Source organism: Gordionus sp. m RMFG-2023, chromosome 3 (assembly GCF_954871325.1).
Source record: "Gordionus sp. m RMFG-2023 chromosome 3, tfGorSpeb1-WG-v2, whole genome shotgun sequence".
Taxonomy (NCBI): domain Eukaryota; kingdom Metazoa; phylum Nematomorpha; class Gordioida; order Chordodea; family Parachordodidae; genus Gordionus; species Gordionus sp. m RMFG-2023.
The window spans coordinates 40,355,454-40,366,873 of record NC_088777.1 but is presented as its reverse complement, the minus strand read 5'-3'; positions in this window follow the sequence as shown (position 1 = coordinate 40,366,873).

Here is an 11,420-nt window from a genome sequence, read left to right as displayed (position 1 = left end):
AATTCAATTCAAACCAAATTAATTAATAAGCAAATGACAATATTTCTCAGAAATTGGCTGATAAAGTTATTGTTGATTTTATAATTTATACAGTTCAGCCAATGTCCTTAGTTGATAATCCATCATTTACCATGATGATTAAAACTCTATCCCCCTGGTAAAACAATTTTATGCCGCCAAACACTAATGAATAAAATAGCAGATAACTTTAAAATGATGAAAGATGCTCTAATAGTAGAGTTATCAGAGATATCATATATATGTACCACGGGAGATAGTTGAACACATAACAGAAGGTAAAAACTTATTTATATTTATAAATTGATCTGATTAAATATTTTAGAGCTCGTTTGGGAATCATAGGCCATTGGCTAGACCCTAGAACTTTAAAAAGAAGATCTGTGGCATTAGCCCTCAAAATGATAATAGGATGCCAGACATACGATGTACTTGCAATTAAAATTATTGATAATCTATCTTATATTAAAAATATGTTTATAAGATAAAATACGCCCTTACCCTCAAGTGCTAGTGTCGAGAGATTATTTAATGTAAAACTTATACCTTCTGATCGTCGCTCTAGACTTGGGGATTATAATATTGAAATGATTTTATTATTAAAATACAACAAATTACCATAAATATTTATTTTATTACATAAATTTTTTTATAATCAAAACTAACTATATTTTAATATTTATAAATGTTGATTTTTATATATTTACTATACAATAACATTATAAGCAAAAAATAAAAAATTTGTTTGTAAATTTTTTTTATAAAAAGTAGCTAAAGCTACTTTTAAAAAATAGTAGCTAATAGCGAGCTACTTTTTTTGATAAATAGCGATAGTGGTAGCGCGCTACTTTTTTTAACAAATAGCGTTTTTTTAACAAATAGCGATAGAGGTAGCGCGCTACTTTTTTTAACAAATAGCGATAGCGGTAGCGCGCTACTTTTAAAAGCAGCGTTTAACAACTCTGGATGTCATTTTATGAAATAATATCGACATACATCTCAAAAACCTTGTTCAAGCATTTCCCTTAGCACAAAACTTATCTCCTTGTAATGAATTATCCCAATTTTTTCTAAAGCAATTCTATTTCCAATATTTTTAAATGTTTAGCAAAATAAGAATCCTGCTGTCTTTTACACATTTTTTATAAATTCCTTCAACCCCCCCCCCTCCCACATACACATTCCGGTATCATCTAATGTGGTCATTGAAAAATTTTCTATACGTCCTTGCTCGTACTTGTTTCTTCACATTTCCAACATTTGTTTTAAAAACACCTTGTCTTTGCTTGCCTCCACAAAATGTTTTGCTTTGCATTTATGCCAGTTATTCAATTCATTATTCTATCTTTTGGTTATATTTCACTCTACATTATCAATATGATTAGCATCATTTGTTTCTATAGCTTCCACCCATAACCATCATGAATACTATTAAACCTAGGTACAATCTTCACCTCTAAACTTTTATTATCACCATCAGATATGTTCTGGCCTAGTTTTGTTAAAAAGCCCGATTTGGGTCAATTTTTTATTACTGCTCGATCAAGATTTTAGCTAAAATAATATTATGTAAGTATTGAAATAACATTTCTGTCAGCAGAGTTGCCAGGTCAAAATTTTCAAATTGCGGGAGAAATTTGGTATGATGCGGGAGAAATATAAAAATTGCTAAAAAAAAATTTTTGCGGGCGCCTATTATTTTTTATTTAGTTTATATAAATACAAAGTCAGTAACTATTTTTCAAAATAAAATAACATCTTGATTTATTAAAATATATTAATTTATAAAAAAAAACCAACGATCTTTTTTAAATATAAAAGAATGTAAACAAGATAAAATTTTATAAAAAAAACGATTTTAATTTTACAATTAAAAATATATTATATGCGAATGTCCAGCAAAACGACCGCAATTGGAAATCTACAGTGTGTGTATAACATTATAGGGATAGGCGCTTAATTATCATGTATCACGTTTAAATACATAATAAGGTACTCCAAAAATAGGAAATAATACAGATGAAACTACATTAGCGGCAATTGTAATCACTTATCTTGTAGTACAACATTCACAGAGATACTTATCGTCACAATGTTGGTAGAATCTTTTTCCCATAATATTTAACGACTCTAATATAAATGAAAACTATACTTGTAGCACAAAAATGAGCAAGGCTATCATTAATGTTTTAAGACCTAAATCCAGGAGGTCAATTCTTGACGATTAGAAAAATGGGCATACATATGCAATTCTAACATATGCATCTAATAAGGGAAATATTAAAATATTTCCATTGATCCTCCGCTATTTCATTAAAATTAAGGTCGTTTCAATGAATTTTTTTCCCCTCGAATAGCGAAAAATGCAAAGACATAGCTAACCTAAATATAGCAGATTCGAGATTATCATAAATTGCATGTCAGCTTTCTTCTGATAATTCCTCAGTGAATTTGGTAAAAACAGAGTGTATTTACAGAATTGAGTCAGCACAATGTTGGTTGCGATATGTTCCTAATACCCGCCATCGGAATTTTAAAATTTTATAAACCTTTAAAAAAATATTTCTTAAATAAAGATTATAAAAGCTGTCCTAATATTTTTAAAATTTTTTTCAATAATGAATGGCAGAGGTATATTTAGGAATGATTTCACATGTAGGAGATCTACTACATGCTGTTAATGTGTAGTTGCAATCAGAAGAATTTTAACAAAAATTCACAAAATTATGCTTAAAGATGTGTTCATCTTTACAGTTAAAAATTGACAATAATTTTATGGCGCCATTGCTAAAACATCAATGAAATTTTTTCCCCTCGAATAGCGAAAAATGCAAAGACATAGCTAACCTAAATATAGCAGATTCGAGATTATCATAAATTGCATGTCAGCTTTCTTCTGATAATTCCTCAGTGAATTTGGTAAAAACAGAGTGTATTTACAGAATTGAGTCAGCACAATGTTGGTTGCGATATGTTCCTAATACCCGCCATCGGAATTTTAAAATTTTATAAACCTTTAAAAAAATATTTCTTAAATAAAGATTATAAAAGCTGTCCTAATATTTTTAAAATTTTTTTCAATAATGAATGGCAGAGGTATATTTAGGAATGATTTCACATGTAGGAGATCTACTACATGCTGTTAATGTGTAGTTGCAATCAGAAGAATTTTAACAAAAATTCACAAAATTATGCTTAAAGATGTGTTCATCTTTACAGTTAAAAATTGACAATAATTTTATGGCGCCATTGCTAAAACATAATTATATTTTATTTGAGATTTAAATAATAGAACTAAATGTTTACCGTCGTTATTGAGATATTTATATAAATTCCTGGCATGACATTGTTGTAGCCGTTGAAAAAAAGAAGAAATTAATTTAATATAATATACTAAATGTCAGTCATTTTCTGACATGAGGATTAATTTTTCCTAGGGGATAGGAGGGGAAAGGAGTGAACACATGGGGTTTTTTGGCGAAGAACAATGGAGTTTTCTTTGTGTGCCTTTTGGGGTGGAGAAGACATGGAAGCTGGATAGTTTATGATAATTATTATTAAATTGATAACTGTTTTATATTATTAAATAGTTTATGATCTTAATTAGATATTTTTATAATTTAAATGGACGTTTACAATTTAGAATTTTACAATTGAAATAGTAAATATGGACTTCTACAGACATATTATATAGTTGTTTAATCATTAGCTCGGTCTCTAATGTTGTTAAAGCAATCCGATTTCTCTCCTTTTTCTAGGCAGTCCTCATCAGGCTTAAAATGCACTCGGATGAGGTATTAGAATGAGGTATGAGGTAAGGAGAAGACATACTCGCATATTTTTTCCAAGCATGGGGATTTATCGTTATTACGAAAAAATTCTACCCATTTCTCCTCTGCTTTTAGATCATCTAACTTTAAGTATTTTGGCGAATCATAAAAAATAGAGAGAATTACAATCTCCTCAAACAAGAAATCAATGTCTTTCTGTATTTTTAATATATTTATTAATTATAAAAACCATCAATTGATGGTCTCTGTTCCAAGGTCATAATATTAATACATTTGTAAATAGAGTTAATTAAAATCAAATTTTGATTGTAAATATTCTAAAATTGTCTTAATAAAAATATCTGCTTCATTTAAAAATATATTAATTAGAGTATTATTTGAACATTTTAATAAAATATTTTTAGCAATAGCGCCATAAAATTTATTATCAATTTTTAACTGTAGAGATGAACAGAGCTGTAGCATGATTTTATGAATCTTTTTTATAAAGAATATTCTGATTGCAACTGAATATTAACTGCATGAAGTAGATTTCCTACATGTGAAACGAATCCCAAATATGCCTCTGCCATTTCATACTCGAAAAAATTTTTCAAAATTTTAGGATAGCTTTTAAAATCTTTATTTAAGAAAAGTATTTTTTTAAGGGTTTGCAAAATTTTAAAATTCTATCTATGGCAGGTATTAATGACAACCACCTGATAGGTAAATATCGCAACAACTCACACCATTCCAAGTCACACCACTTCACCAATCTTTTAATTCATTAACTTTTTTAGTTGATGACTAAATTCGTTATTTCGACATCCACCGATAGTACATTTATTGCCTTCTGGCAAGAATTATGTAGTATATGGCATATACAGCCAATTGGTATTAATTCATCATTGGTTTTTGCCAAAATTTACAGAGCATTATCAGCGCAGAAAGCTGACATGCAAATCATTGATAACCCTGAATCAGCTATATTTACCATTATGTGGCTAGCTACATCGTTGGATTTTTCACTATCCGAGGAAAAAATTTTAACAGTTTTATGGAAATGTCTTGTTGAAATAGCGAAAATATTTCCCTTATTAGATGCATCTGTTAGAACTGAATATGGATGTCATCTTTCAAATCGTCTAGAATTGACCTCTAGGATTCAGGTACTAAAACACTTGTGATAGCCTTGCCCATTTTTGTTCTGCCACAAGAAGGGTTTGCACTTATATTGGAGTCGTTAAATATCATGAGAAAAAGATTCGACCCACATTGTGATGATATAGCTCTGTGAATGTTGAACTACATGATAGATGTATACGATTTCCGCAAATGTAGTTGCATCTGTATTATTTATTATTTGAGAATATTTTTGTATTGCAATCGATGTTGATATACTCCCCTGTACTGACCTATATGAATGAAATGATGTTGATTTATTATTGGATAAAAATAAAACAGGATAGAAAGAAATTTACAAACTAGACATGTTTTTCGAATAAATATTTAAAATTATTTTAAAAATATAACAATCATCAATTAATGTCTCTCAAAATATGTTAAAATACTAAAAAAAAAATTGCGGGAGAAATTAAAAAATTGCGGGAGAAATTAAAAAATTGCGGTAGATTTTTGCGGGAGATTTCTAATAGAGGTAGTTTTGCGGGAGAGATATGTCTGCGTGTAAACTAAAAAATTGCGGGAGTCTCCCGCTGATGGGGGGGGGGACATGGCAACCCTGTCTGCCAGCTATGAGCAAAATCTTTAAGCTTATATAATGTTATTTTGGTTATAATCATAATCGGGCCTTTTTTAAAAATTGACCCGAATCGGGCTTTTTAACAACACTATTCTGGCCACGGTGACCAATTTATGTATCGGCATAACTGAAGAAACTAATCGTTCACCCATGTCTGTTTTATAAAGTCCATCTAGTGATCAAGTCTTTTCTATATTAACCAGGTGAAAAACTATCTTGCATATTATCTACTATCGCATAATCCATAATTCGCTTCTTCTAAACTTTCTCAACCATTTACAATTTAAATCCTTGCTTAATGTGCCTAATTATTTTTTGTGACCAACATATAACGTATAATTTTTTTGTTTCTAACTGAGATGATTAAACTCCTGTCTCTATAAATCTATAAGAGACGATCCAATATATTCAACCAACATCACATTCCCAATTTGTTTTCCTCATTTTATAACTTTTTCATGTAGTTCCTTCTTTTAAGCTTTTTATGTATATTTTATCCAGGCGCTTGATTTTGCTTTTATTAATTACAATGTCTTCTTCAGAATATTTTATCTCAAACCTACTATATCATATATCGTTTTCGTCATCAGCAATATTAAGATATCCTCATTTTTTTAAATCTTTTGAGAACTCCTGCCCTTTGTTTCACATTTTTTACAATTTTTCTAGCAGTTGGCTTTGCCTCTTTATAACTTCCTTGACATTTGTCATGGTTTTCTGCTAACCATTTCAACACTGTATTTTTTCTCAATTCTCTTTTTACATTATTCTATCATAACTTTGTGTCTAGGCAACCCTTCTAATATACAACTTGGTGCGTTTTTCCAACCAGGTTTCATTCAATCTTATGTACTTTTCGTATGAGAAACCTTAGTAAATACAGCTAACATTTTAGAAAATCTATTTCCCAAACTTTTGATTTTCAAACTTTAATTTTCTTAATGTGTTTTATTACAACCAAATAATCTTGACATACTCCTTTTGTTTTAAACAATAAGAAGATCATTTCACCTCACCATCAAATACTTTAATGCTCTCTTTATATTATCCTTTTCATCAACATGTTTTTTTTCTCAGTAGTATAATATAACCATCGTCTTTGCGTCGCCATGCTCTGAAATCTTTTACATTTATCGTACAAATTTTATATTTACTATGAGCTTCTTTGTAGCCTTTAATATCGGCCCCGATATGACTCTTCAACTCAACCTAAAAAATAAATAATTCGTCTCAGAACATTTTGGGTGGGTTGAAGGCAGTACTATATTTCAACGTTTCATCTTTTGAACATAAGCCATCTTCCCTTTTCTCAGCACATTCAGCATATCGCTGTGTACAACCTTTGTGTTCTTCAAACATTTAACATTGAAATACGAATTTCTTCCAATATTCATCTCAGTCTTCATTTTCATTTATCGAAAGCAAAGGAGAAAATTTATTAGCCAAAGCAGTATTACCCTCTCATCAAACTATTTGTGTGTTTATAGCTCGATGCTTTGCTTGACATAAATATTTTACATTTAATAACTTTTAGAAGAGAACATGATTATATTTATTCCAGATTACAGAAGCTTTTAACCTTCACTAGCAGTCACGAGGCGTTTTTGACAGGCTGCGATGAGATTGAAGACAGAGAACGTAAGAATTAAATGTTTAAAATATTTGAAAAAATACATTTTTCTGTTGTTAATTATGTTGCTACTAGGGAATTTTACTGTAAACTGTCCCTCAGAAAATTGTTCACCCTCTTTTTATTCTTACTAAATGTTTTAAATTTTTTATTTTTAATCCCAACCAGGATTTGTGAAATTTTACTATTTTAAGACTTTCTTGCTGGGTAAGGTGTAGACGAAACCTATAGGTTTTTAATTAAAACTAATAGCTCAGAATTTATTTAAATGGGAATTCCATTTCCGGAGCCCGATTACCAATTTTTTATATTATTTAAAAATAGATTTATGATCCACCCAAAGTTCTCAATAAATATCGATATCACGAACTTTACACTATTTGTAAAATGTGGGGGATCTAATAATTACGCAAGATGCATCATGCCACATTCAAACAACCTAAATTTATATTTTATTATAATATACTTTGTATATTTTTTTAAAAATAATAAAAACAAAATCTTTAATTTTATATTTTTATAATAAAATTTTAAGTATAAATAAACATATATGATAGATGGCACCAATGCACATGTAATAGATATATATTTAAATAAATTTAAATTGATAAAAATGTTTAATTACAAATTTAGATAATTAAAATGTTTATTCATAAAAATAATACTTTTTGGAATATCTGATTTTGATTATTATTTTTTAACCGGTCAAAATGGTCAATTTAAAAGTCTAAATATGCAAAAAAGAGGAACAAAAATGATATCTATATATGTAGTGTCTTTCAAAGACACAGCGTATACATGAAAGGATTTTCACTGGATACAAACCTCCTTCAAAAACATTTGCCTACCCCCCTAAATAATCCACGCCGTCTTCGGGGCGGTGTCTTTTTATTATTATTTTCACCCTTTTAATTTATTGATACTCTTTTCAGACAATTTATAAAGGATAACTTAAATTAATCTATCTCTACTACCAACTATCGATATTTTGTGAATAAAAAGAATTTATTTTTTAGATAATAAATTCAATTAAAACCTCTATTATTTACAATGAATTAATTATTATGGCATTATGAGCTTGCTGAAATATCGAAACCTTTTAAATTACATTGCAAAGGATAGCAGAATGTTTTATTTATAAAACAATGTGTATGATTATTTTCAATATATAGATTTGGTCGATGAATTTTATTATAATAATTCTATAATAAAAGTATTAATTTTTACAGCAACAAATTTTGTCCTATTTGATCTCCAAATTTAATAGATAACCCCGCAAAAAATTTATCCTACCCGCTTTAAAGCAGCCTACCCCCCCCCCCCCTCAAAAAAATAGGATGCAAACTGTTCCTACCCCTCCCGCTCATGTAGACGCTGCAAAGACATGATAACATTTTTAAAAAAACATAATGATAACTTTGAAAAAGGACACTATGTGACCAAAAAAAATATATATGAATATGAGCTCCGTAAAATAAATTACCACTTATCTGTGTTAATCGAACAATGATCGCCAATACACTGTCAACATCCCTTAGAATAAGAAGATATAGTAGCGGAAATATTAATACTTCGAAATGAAATCCAAAAAGCGACAGATATAATAGAATTTGGGCTATCACATACCAACCTATAAGAATATTATAATAATTGCATTTTATATTTATAATGAAACTTGTATTTTATTTAAATTTCAGAAAATTGTTTCTTTTTTCTCTCTTTAGTTAAAATATGCTTTTCCCGTCATATACCAATTTCGTGCATTCTTTTAGTTTATATTCTTAATATACAGCCAAAAATGGTTATGCTATTCCTCTTTTTTAATATAATCTAATTTTAAAAAAATAATTAGGGTTCTTAATAAGCCCAATTCGGGCCAATATTTAAAAACGGCCCGATTAAGATTCTATTCTAAATTATTTTATGCAAGCCTCGAGATTTGACAAATAGAGATCCAAACCTTTCTGCCATCTATGAGAAAAATCTTCTGGCTTACATAATATTATTTTGGTCAAAATCTTAATTGGGACGTTTTTAAAAATCGATTCGAATCAGGCTTTTTAACGACACTATAGATAACCACAGGTGAGATAACCGAAAAACATATTCAGCGAGTAAAAATTTAATAAGAGCACTCCTATAATTTTCTATTTGAGCATGTTACATTAAAGATCTGCAAGGCGTTCTCGAGTTTGAACATTTAGTAGTAATTATAAAATAAACTAAAACGATAAAATTATTATAAATTTTACAGAATAATTTTAAATATAAAATAGATTATAGATCTGCAATTCCAAGCCCGGGACTCAACCTGGCTCAGGGTGAAAACTGGGCTGGGTAAAGTCTGAAAAAAATTTACTTCGGGAGAACAAACAAGCTTAATAGAAAATAGAAGAAGAAAATTATTTTAAAGCCTGATTGTTTAAATGCTATATTTTATATTGCTTATAATTTTAATGATATACCTTGCTACTATGATCATAAATTCATAAATATGATTTCTTTTTCCTTTACTACATTTTGTGTTTATTAAAATCATGAAACCTATATCCACATCATTATTTTTTCGTAGGACATTATTCTGGATTTTAAAAAACAACCTTAAATAATTGGAACGGTTTAGGTAAACAAATTTGGACGGGCCGGGCAAAAACTAAATTCTAACCGGAGAGGGCTTGAAAATTTTGGCATTTGAAGACCACTTATAGAGACTTAATACTTTAAAATATAATCATTTTTTTTCAAATTTAATACAATTATTAAGCCGACTACAAAATTTTAATGTGCAAAAGAAAATATCGAAATATTTGGAAATTATATTTGATTTTTGCTCGTTATTTTTAACAATGTGGCTCTAACGTTTAAACGCAAGAATGCTTTGGCATAACCTTAGCCTTAACTATCTTTCTAAATACCAATATTATATAGTAAAAAAAAATGATCAGTTATTAATTCTAGAAATTGATTATAAAGATCCTAACACTTTCATAATAAAGTGTCTTTGAATCTTATACTCTACATAAACATCAAGGACCCGTAATAAAAGTACTTTATCGTTCCGTTACAATTTTAGATACTTATTAAAAAGTAATCCATTTCAATCATAATAATTTTCGAAACATTCCGAAAATTCACTACCGGAAGGTTCCAAAAAACCAGATTTATCTCAGCAATTTTTTAAATCGTGTTCCAGTTCCATTCTTGTTTCTCAAGAATCTGGCATTTCTTGTGGAAAGATCCAAGTCCTTATTATATACCCGGTGATTTGTCCCATAACGTCAAGCGAACGCCTCCTGTGTTATCCAAATGAATGTCCGTCTTCACATTGAAAATGTTTTTACATTTATTTTGAACACAATAATGCCAAAATCCTATGTAGCTGTCTTCTAATTCACCTATATTAATAATTAATTATGACTATGAAAAAATTAATCATTTACATAGAATTATACTACTTCTAATCGAAATAAATAATTTTATCACCTATTCCACAATTTATTTTCCTTGCCTTCTCTGAGAATCTTGAAAGTATATTAAACCCAGTTCATACTATTTTTTAGCAAATAATTTAAATAATTATTTATACTATAGGTAATAAATAATTTGGTATACTGTATGTACAATAATAATAAAATAAATGGTATTTGATCGAAATATGGGTTTTTATAATAAAATTTTAAAAATATGCTTTTCTCCACCTACAAAATTTTTATTAGTTTGTATGAAAAAGGGTCTAACTATATTTTATGAACCCAACCGGAAATATTATTTTTATCTGAATCTGAGCCTATATTTTCTACATTTTGGATTACTGGTTTAACATCTAACCCCAGATTAGAATGTTTGGTAGAATTTTAGATAATTCTATTAATCAAACTTGATTTCTATCATTTAAATTAATTTAAGCTGCGTCTTCGAGGTCATCCTAGTTTGCCTTTTTTGGGCATTTTAGTCTTAGATGTTAGAAAATATTAATCACATTTCATTTTTTTTTAAATCACTTTTCACGCAACGTTAAAAAACAGCATTATACATTATTATGATAGAAAAAGATGCGATTAAAAAGGAAGCTAGGACAGCCTCTCAATGGATATAAAACCTAAATTAATATGGTACTCTTATTGCTATATCCAGATTTTAAATAGTATTATAAATATATTATACATTGGATTTTATCACCCCTTTTTTAAAATGTGCAAAGTTTAGTAAATGTCATTTTAAGCGAATAAAAATTGCTGCC